Consider the following 10,890-nt stretch of genomic DNA (forward strand, 5'->3'; position numbering starts at 1 on the left):
TCATCCTTCTTGATTTTCTTCTGTTTTCCATAATGTGTCTTGGATATTCCAATAAACAAGTCTTGATAGCACAGCACAAGGTAGAAAATAATAAACGAAATTTTTACATACATGTTAGATTTCCAGCTAAAAAGCCAAACCAGCTCAGAATTATACGATATATAAATGTCTAAATCTAAGAAAATCTTTCATAATTATATGCCTAGATGAGAATAGTGTCAAAAATTTTGAATTAGTATGTTTATTCACATCTCTTAGTAAATTTTCAAAGTTCATATTTAAGGACCCCATTATTGATCATTTCATTTTTCAAAACAACAATGGCCAATGTTGTACACAAAAGCTGTTATTAACACAAAAGCTTTGTTTCTGACAGGGGCATTATGTATTCAAGTCATTGCAAGAAGCTTAATTGCTCAACAAATAAGGAGCATTTCATTAAAAAAGTTGACAGGTAAATGAGAAAATGATAGCAGTGGCATTTCAGTATTTGAATAGAAAGCTAAACTTAACTCTCACAGCAAATGGCATTTGAAGAAGAGTCTGTTTGAGAGTAGGGACACCAGAGCTAATATTGTAGACATGAGAATGTGGAGAGTAAGGGTTAAGGTGTAGTAAGAAACTCTGAGGTAGTATCTTGAACTCCTGGAGTTTTCCATAACCTTTTCCTTCTGAATTAAGAACAAACAAACAAACAAACAAAAAACACCTTTCCAATTCTGAGCACCCTAGTTAATTTTTTTCTCAGAAAGTACCATTTATTTAAAAAGTATACATAATTGTCATTATGCTAAGATTCCTCATAATTTTAGGTAGAGAAAAGGATAACAATTATCCTTTAAAAGTTGTTTACAATGAACAAAAATGAAATTTTCAGGGTATATAGACTTGTGGGAAGTATTTGTTTATTCATTTATTCCAATTAAACCTGAAAATTATTTTTTTCTTTTAAATAAAAAGAGAAGAAACTCAGAAATTGAAACCTGTACTTCACATTTAAATTACACAAATGTCTCACATTCAAAACTGTCAGTAAGCAGTTTTATAGGCTTTAAATGAGGTGTTGTCCATGGTGTTGTATGGCCTGGACAAAGGAGCCACATAAGTATTTGGTGACTGGAAGAGCTGAGAGGAAGATATGGACTATATTTTCCTGAGAATTTGCTACATTGAGGAGGAAACAATCCTCTAACCCTCTCCTCAATTGCTGTACCCAATGAGAAAAGAAGACAATGTGTGCCAGCACTGACCAGCCTAAGGGAGCCTAGGCAGAGTGCAGTGAGCAAGGCAAAGAGATGAGAGAGCTGGAGGTGAGGAAGAAGATGCAGCATCCCTTTTTCTCTGCCCCCAGGCAGTCTCTCTTTAACTCTCACCCAGCACTTGAATATAAAGAGTTTCACTGTGATAGCATTTGCTGAGGACTGAACAGGTTCTACATAAGGAGTATGCTGTATTGACCCCATCTCTCAGAAATGAATGGTGGTGGATAGGGAAAGTGCTCCACAACATAATCCCAGAGCAGGCAAGAACAATGCTTGGTGATTAAAATCGCCCCATCAGATGACCAGCCACAAACTGATCTGGTAACCACCAGAAGGGTTAGAAGGGCAAAGCTGACTGGTAGACTTTCCATAGCAATTTTCTAAACTGCAGCAGTAAATTCTTTCCATCATGCCTGACTACCAACACGTCAGAATTCAGGACCTCTCCTCTTTCTTCTTGGGAATGGGCAGACATGTATGAATGTGATATCTATGTTGAAGAAGAACCAAGGGCAGCAGAGGATTCTGGTTCCTAAGACATTCTTCCCTCTTTTCTTGAATAGGAATTTCCATTCTGTTCCACATGAGCTTATGTGTTGAAAATTTTGTATTTAAAAAAATTTGAGAAATAGAACTGTGTTTTGATATTAACAAATTTTATGAACAGAAGACTTAAGAAATAAAGAGTAGATGCTGCTATGATGGACTGGCTACTTGAAGGCTGAAAATTCTCCATATCCTCCTGAATGGATGGGTGTTTTTGTAAAAGCACAAGCATACATACTAAAACCTTCTGTTTGGAAACCAGTCCAATCCAAGGAGGGTTCTGATGCACAGAGGTGAATTTTTGACAGTGAGCAGGCCAGCAGCTCAATGGAGGTGAGAATTTGGGGAAAGAGTGGTCTCTTGTCTCTTTTCTTTTTGAGGCACTCTGCCATTAATCTCTTCATGGCTTTTGGACAGTTACTCCATACCTTACTGAGATGTGGAGATAGGTATCCTCGTCTCACCATAAAAATTATCTGATCCCTGATGTTGATATTTGAATAAGATAGCTGGCCAGTCATCAGTTCATACAGAGCAATCCCAAATCTATCTATCTATCTATCTATCTATCTATCTATCTATCTATCTATCTATCTATCTATCTATCTATGTGACTGAAAGTCATATGGGTTTTATCTTGCATTCTGATTACTTCTGGTGCATTCCACAAAATAGATCCAGACAACATTCAAACTGATGAGACCCACTCCACCAAGATTTCACTGTGGCTAGACCAAAGTCACCTATTTTTACCATGAGGTCTTCATGAAGAAATATATTCCTCTTGAGGTCTCTGTGGATGATTGACTTGGTGTGTAAGTAATCCTTACCCTGTGCCGTCTGCCATGCAATATCTATAAGTTTGATCATCTCCAATTTGATCTCAATGATGTGAAGATGGTGATATAAGCTGGAGCCCTCTCACCACTATGTAACAATAGCCAGTTGTGTCTTTGTACAATAACCCGTGAAAAGGATGATGTTCACCTGATGAGTTTTCCTGAGTACTCCTACTTCATTTTTGAAGGCCTGTAACTGTTGAGGTGTGGGTGCTGTCATATTCAACATTTTCACTGCCACATCACCTTGCCGCTTTCCCTTGTAGACAGTTCCAAATGACCCAGATCTAATTCTCTGTCCCACTGTAATCTGTCCATCCTCACTTGAATCTCTTCTACCAAGTGTTTTCATCTGACTTCTCTCTTCTGAGGATAAGGACAAGGATGAGGATGATTTCCTTTCCTGTTGAGGTCCTCAAGGTTTTCACATTAGTGAGTGAGCCAGGTAATGAGGCAGGAGGGGTGAGGGACAAGCATATGGTTGACCCTCCATCACCACAAAAACCCTGGTCTCTAATCAATTCATCAATATTGACAGGTTCAATTGTGTTTATATGAACATTGGGAGCTGAGGACAGGTCTGGTTGGCCAAACTGATTGTAATGATCTTCATCTGCTAGTCAGAAGGGCTGTGAAATTGGAATGTATTTGGACTGGTGAGGATTTGGGGCCCTATAATAGAGTCTGAGTGGGTGTGGAAGAGGATCCAGATGGAAAGACAGTCTCTGCTAAGGAGGCTTCCTCCTGTGGTACTGGGTTATGCTCAAAGAACTTGGGGACAAGCAGCAAGTCAAGCTGGTATAATTAACACACATTATTGGAACCTCTGTATTACAATGCCGGCGAAGTTTATAACCATATGTGTGACAGCAGAAACCCTGGAAAAGCAGTGTGCGGCAAAAGACACAAAATACTAAGGTGAAAAAAGTTTCCGTACAAAGTTGTGTGTTATAAGTGGAACATTCTCTAGTACTTCAACATGTAACTCCTCTCCACTAAGCCAGGAAATATCTGTGTCCCAGCCAATTGGTTTCTTCTCTCCACCCTGAATTCTGTAAATAGCACAGCACTCTGTGAATGAGACCTCTCATCATCAGTGCTTTCATTAGGCTGTCTCAGACTGTAATACCACATCTTGCAGGTACCACTGTCTTCTATTTATTGGGCAGGAAGACTCTAACAATAGGTTTCTGTGGTGAGTTGGGGTTGTTTGGTGATACAAGCAAGGATTCCAATAGCTGTAGCTCTCTTTGCTGAAGGGCATCTAGCTTGCTGCTGTACTCTTCATAGACCTTCAAGTATATTAATGGTGGGTTATGATCTCCACTAAATTTGTCCAATAGGGTCTCTATATGTTCCTGTATCAACTTAATCATTTGCTTGATAGTCCACACCTCTTCAAAAATGGCCTGGTCTGCACCCGAAGAGGCCGCGCTGCTCCAGCGCCGGCCTCCAGCTTCATGTTGTCATTGAACAGAGCCTGGTCCTTCTCGGTGCCACTGCCGCCACCACCACTACCGCCACCACTACCACTGCTGCCACTGCTGCTGCTGCCCTACCCTAGTTAATTTTAAAAAGGCTGGAAATAGATATTTTTCTAATTATTGTAGCCTTACTTATCATTTTGGTTATTATCAATATGGTTTCCTGGATGTTATTATCAGTATGGTTTCTAATATGGTTTCACAGATAACTATAATCCCATCATTGAGAAGCAGCAGGAGGATCATGAGTCAGATGTCTCCCTGGATTATTTAGAAAGTTTAAGACAATACTAAAATATATTGTGACCTTATGTCATAAGCTAAAGGGCTGACTGTCCAACTTAGGTCTTTGGTTCAGACCATACATAGTACTGCAAAATAATCATTCTTATGCTATACTTAAACCACTGTATGAGACTACTATGATGTATTGGGTAAAACAGCATATATGACATTATGGGGCTTATTATCACCTTGTATGACTATATAGAAAGACAAAACATAGTGATGATTGTGCATAGTTTCTGCATAGAACTTCTGAGAATAAAATGCCTGAAAATACTTTGATCCTAATCAAATGATAGTGGTTAGATAAACCCTCTAGCCTGGGAAAAGGGGAAAATTAAGTAAAATCCAAAAGAAATAAAAATTTCAGAGCTACAACGACTTCATTGTAACTTTATAAATGTGACTTGGATATTTCAAGAAGAAACATTTTAAAACTGATTTGAGAACAAAAAATGGACCGAGACTGGAGAAAGATATAAAGCCAGGTCAAGAAATCCTGGTTTACTGAAGGAGTTAATATGTGATGGGATGATCATGCAGCCAAGTATCACATGCTGGCACTCCCCAACGTTGATCTCAAGATATCACATTAAATTAACCAGTCAATTCTGCTACTGAGTAGACTGTGCAGAAGACTGGGCAGGACTCATGCAAAGACTGTGTTAACTGTCATGAAGGGCTGTGCCATGGATGCTAGATATAATCTGTGGGCTGTTCTCCTAAGTTACTCAGGGTGGGACTAGGAAAATCGCCTCCAACATTTTCAGAATACAATGACCAAGGCAAATGTTCTTTCTTACCACAAAATGTTATTCTGGTGAACATTAGATGTATGTCAAGCAAACACATCAAACCCAAACAAGAAATACTTCTGGAAATTAAAACGTGTGCATCAAGAATCTTATACATTCACTCTTTAAGATTAAGTTAGGAAACCTCATGAAGAGTAATTCTAGGATAGTGGGGAAGTTTGAATTTAAAAGGAATAATTACCTTATTAATGAGCATTTGCTTATAACTAATGTATAAGGTTTAGGATACCTGAAAACATAGCCATGTATCACAAAGCTAATGTTTAAAAATGAATAGCAAATTCTAGGAAATTCTAAGACATTCTTAAAACTTCCTGATGGTGAAGTAATGATTTTAAGTTTAAGACAAATTTAAGATGCAGATGACAAAATATCGTTTTGAGTTTTAAGCAAATTTTAATATTCTTTATTTAACTAGTTCAATGAACTTCTATTTTATAAGAATATATTCCAAAGCATAAGGTAGTTCTTACTACCAACCACAAATCCAAAAATGTTAATCATTCTACTAGTGATGTACTTAAAAGATATTGATAGATCATTGAATGAACTTCTGTTCTCCTGTATTTTTCTAGAATTTTTAATTATTGATAACTTTAGGATTTGCCTCACTATAGATCTTAATTACACATGATTCCACAAGCTAAGGTTAATTCCAGCTAATGGTTCCAATCATTAATTATTTGAACACAGATTTTAAACATATTTCTTACCATGGGAAACATTACATATATCAGTCTAAAAATCATGTAAGAAAAGCCCAAGGATCAATGGTTTTCTAAAAGCTAGTGTTTAAAAACAATCCCAGAACAAGAAGTGTTTTCCTATGCTGTATTCACTAAAGAGTTACTATAAAATATCTAAAGCCCAAAGCCATTGGGTTTTATTATTCATTGTGTGACTTTTTTTTTTTTAACTTGTCCAGCAAAGGCCATCATTTTACCTTTCAACATCTTATCAACACTTTGTTAGCTAAAATGTTTTCTGTTATCTAATAGTTGAGCTCCATCAAAAATTGCTTCAAATCTCCTTTTAATCACATTGCCTTAGTACCTTTTAGAAATAACCCAAACATCCAGGTTCATCTGAATGTGTACTTCAGGATGCCTATTCCAATGAGTATTTCTTGTTTTACCCTCCCTTCAACACGCCCATCTTATGCATAGCATTTGTTTTATTTCAGTACTGATGGTTAGACGGCATCTTGGTCAGTTGCATTTTTTTCTTATAACTAAGGTACACAGACAATATAGTCACTGGTTCTGCTGAAAAACTTATTAACTCTCGGCTGGAGAACAGAGCTAAGAGCCGAAGAAAGAAAGACAGGAAGAAGGGCAGGGGATGACTAAGCAAAGTAGGAAAGGAAAAAAAGAAATTTGTAAAAAAAAAAAAAAAAATGCTGCATGCCACATTGAAATTAAATGAACCTCTGGGTTCAATATTTGTATTTTTTAACTTTCAAAATTAGGACATTGACTAAGAATGACATTTGATGCTTAAGAAGAATATAATAGAGATTTTAATGGTGAAGATATAATTTACTCAATTAATTAAAGAAAATATTCCAAGTGCTTTTTAGAAGCCTTCTGAGCACAAGGGAAGACCTTGATGTATCCTCTCAGGTGATTTCCCAAGTCTCTTCTGAAATACACTGTACCCTGCATTTATAGTGGTTATATTTGCCATGCATTTGCAGGAAGGAACTTTTAGGAATATTTTAGATGTACTTGATTCTCACGAGAGAATTATTCTGGCTCCTTTCTTTTCTTTTCTTTTCTTTTTTTTCTTTTCTTTTTTTTTTTTTTGAATTTTTTTCTTGGATATTTTCTTTATTTACATTTCAAATATTTTCCCCTCTCCAGGTCTCCCCTTTGGAAACCCCTATCTCATGCCCGTCCTCCTGCCTCTATGAGGGTGCTCCCCCACCCACCCAATCCCATCCTCCCACCCTGGCAATCCCCTACACTGGGACATCAAACACCCTCAGTCCCAAGGGCCTCTCCTCCCATTGATGTCCAACAAGGTCATCTTCTGCGAGAATTATTTTTAAGTGGTAAGATTTCTATCTTGATTTGGTTTGTCCTGGCTAGTGCATAGATCAATGCAGCTTAGAATTTATGGAGACACTTTAAAATAAACCTCTAGGTCTAAAAATATGCCATTAAGTATATGTATTTATTTCATTTGGAACACTTCCAACGAGCTCTTTGCATCTTTTGTAACATGGCTCGGCCAAGAGAATACTAATGAAAATATTACAATTCAAAAGGACATTTAAGAAGGTCCTTGAAAGAACTATTTCTCATCACTAGTTTTAAAGAAACATTAAACTTTTAATCTCCTTTAGAAAAATGGGGATAGTCCCCTAAGAAGTTTAAGAGGACGTTGAAGTCTAAATTGAAGGTACAGACAAGGAGAATGAAATAAAAAAAAATCATTTTGCTCCAGCAGTAGAGATGAAAGGAACAAAGTGGGTGGGAACTTCATGGTTTATTTAACATGATATTGACACCCCAACTAAGTTGTTTGTTAAAGTAGATACTTCCTTCCAGTTCCTATATTGTTCATTTTGTCTAAACAAATGTGTCACCCTCTTAAAACCTGTTTTTTTTTTTCCTTTCTATTTCATAACATTGACTCCCTTAGGATTATCAAGAGAGGTCATGAGAAACTTTGGAAAAAGAAATAGCAACATAATTCACCATGAAAATGCTTGTTTGTATTTGTAGACAAGGTAGAAACTTGAAAATAAATATCACTCAATTGAAATCTGCATATAAAAATATTTGAACTTTGTACATCAGCTACAACAAAGAGTAATATACCTGACAGAATACTCAAGTAGCTGGTTAATTTTCTTTAGGAGATACAAGGAATTGCATGACATCTAATCTTCTCATATAGGATCATTCACAATTCTCAAAGTAGACACTGGCAATTTTCATTAAAACATAAATCCCTGATTTGATGATATCTCAACTGTGTGTCCTGGCTAGCTATAGGATCTAAAACATAGATTATCTGAAAAACGTTGTGACGATTTGGGTTCTATCATCTGGAGGACTAGGAGAGAATGTCTTATATATAAAGTCAGAAAGACTAAAATAGTTTTTTTATATTTAACTTTAGTGGGAGTTATTGAATGATTTTAGCTCCTGAATTTATCAAGAGGGCTTTAGATGTGACTTGTTATCAGTTGTCAGGCTGTGTAATAATTTTCTACTGTTACTAGTGCTCATCACACAAAGGTCATCTGGCCCAGCCAAACCAAAATTGTATTAAAAACTACAATGGTTTTTATTTGACTTGAAAAGAAATGTGGAACAAAAATCATATATTATGATATAATGTTTTTATATTCAGTATTCATTATCATTTAAATAGGGAAAAGTTGTCATGGTATATCAGTTTATCTAATCCATGCAAGTTAATCTAGAAAAATACACTTTCATATTAAGTCTGTAGACAACTATTTTCAATTGCTAGCAAGCTTAATCAACTGACAACTATTAATTTTTGCTCAAAAATACTGCACAATGTTCTATTTACAAAGAATTCTTTAGCACTAGTCAGTGCTAAGGATATTTTGAGAATCTCTGTTAGGGCTTCCAAAATCATTTAATGAATCCATTTTAATATTTTTCAATCCCAAAGTATTCTAGCCAGAATCAAGGAATGATTTATTTTTGCACAATGTAAAAAGGAATTTGTTAGTCAATTTCCATTATTATGTTCATCTACCTGATATGATGGAAATGAAATAAAAAAAAAGCTTTATTTGAACTTGGCTCACAGTTTAAATGTGGGGGGTTCTTGCCAAACATGGCCATGTAGACTAGTTTCTTTGGGCTTTTTTGGGTTGTTAATGGTAATGGTGGTGTGCATGGTGGAACAAACTTCAAGGCTGTTATTTCCTTGAAGGGTATGCCCCAGTGCCCTAAGGTCCACCCATAACGCCTCATTCTTCTCCAGGTTCCACCACTTCCCAACAGCATTACCTTGGAGAGCCAAAACTAACTCATTGGCCTTTGAGGATAATTCAAAATTCAAACTATAGTAGTTTGCTACCAAAAGTCAGCAATTTAAGAATTTAATCTAGTTAAAATGCTTAAAAATTTACTTACTGCTTTTGGTTATACTTACATAATTTTGAGTAACTCTACATTTCAGAAATTTAGCCATAAAAGAAATGGAATTTATTGTGGATCCTAAGGCTCAATTCAGACCTGACACATCTGACTCCTTTTACTCTAAAAGCATTAATTAATTTTCTTTAGGGCTACACTGTCATTTAGCATAGATTTAACCTTTGTTTTTGTTTACTATATAATTTGATTTTTCCCTACTTGGGTCCATGTTAATCATTCTCTTTAAAGAGAAATGTACAAGCCTGTCTGAAACAACTAAGGATAAGAAAAAAAAAAAGAAAGAATGAAAATATTTGTTTTTTGAGAGATTTTAAATGAGCTCAAGTAATTTATAGCAATCACACTCCCTGTCCTAAATTATCCAAGTAAGTTTGCGGTTCCTTTGCTCAATTTTGTCAGTGGTATTAGGTTAGAGCTTGTGGGAAAAGTAAACAACTATGTAAGAGAGGCCTAAACTTATGACTCTGGGCACCATCTTCTGTATTGCTTTCTTATTTTGTAACACAGAGAATAATGACCATCTCCTTCCTGGTAATTGAGTTCCAGAGAAGTAAAATGAGAATTGTTACCTTTAATGAGGATAAATTTGGTTTTAGTGCTAAAGCTCTGAAGAAACTTAATGAGGATTTGGAAAATTTATAACAGTTAAGATTTTTATCAAGAATTCTCTCTGAATATTAGGTCATAGTTCAGAGTCATGTAGCAAAGGATAGTATCGACATACTTTTCTATAATTATTCTTTAATTCTGTTTCCTGGCTGTTATACTTTGCTATATTATGCAGAACATCCTTCCTCACCTCTCTGTGTTGAACTTTGGTTACATGAACCTTGTATTTGCCTGTACATATTTCTAAACCCACACTAGATTATCTACTTTAACTGTTTTATATTCTTAATATCCCAGATTATAATAGAATGGTTGAGCATATGTTGTGCCTGCCCTTATATTATCTGTGTCTTGTCTCTGACTTTCTATCATGGCTTACCATAATGTGCTGGGTCTTATAATCCTTCTCTATACAACTGCTTTCCGTGGCTCATCGCCTAGCTGCATATATTATAGAGCTTAAATATATTCAATTACTAATTATTGGCATGAATCCTTGTTGGATATAACAAATGCCTAGTATAGATTATTAATATATATATATTAAATCAATAAAATTCATGTAGTTAGGTGTTGTAGTCAATGACCTTGATAATTTGTTTTGACATTTAGTTTTCAGTAAAATATTATTTCTGAAAAGTAGTTACACATTCATGTCCAAGAGATAGGCATCTACAAATTCAATCAGTACTGAATCAAAATAACCAAGAAAATGAAAACTTAACTTGTGATGAATATACACATTTTATTCCTCATTTTTCTCTAAACAGTATAGTACCAGTTACGCTATATTTATATTGGATTCTTATAAACTATCTAGTGACCATTTAAATTATATATATGTATGTATTGATTTACCTTTTTTTTTTTTTTTTTTTTTTTTTTTTTTTTTTTTTTTTTTT

The 10,890-nt window shown here is 35.4% G+C and overlaps 1 protein-coding gene and 1 pseudogene across 3 annotated transcripts in view; both read right to left on the minus strand.

Moving 5' to 3' along the window:
- The window catches only part of Nkain2 (sodium/potassium transporting ATPase interacting 2), a 1,076,406-nt gene that overhangs the window by 211,726 nt on the left and 853,790 nt on the right, over nt 1-10,890 (minus strand). The gene's annotated exons all lie outside the window — the stretch shown is intronic.
- LOC110338450 overlaps nt 1,973-10,890 on the minus strand; it is a 166,170-nt pseudogene continuing 157,252 nt past the window's right edge.

Source organism: Mus pahari, chromosome 21, assembly GCF_900095145.1.
Source record: "Mus pahari chromosome 21, PAHARI_EIJ_v1.1, whole genome shotgun sequence".
Classification (NCBI taxonomy): domain Eukaryota; kingdom Metazoa; phylum Chordata; class Mammalia; order Rodentia; family Muridae; genus Mus; species Mus pahari.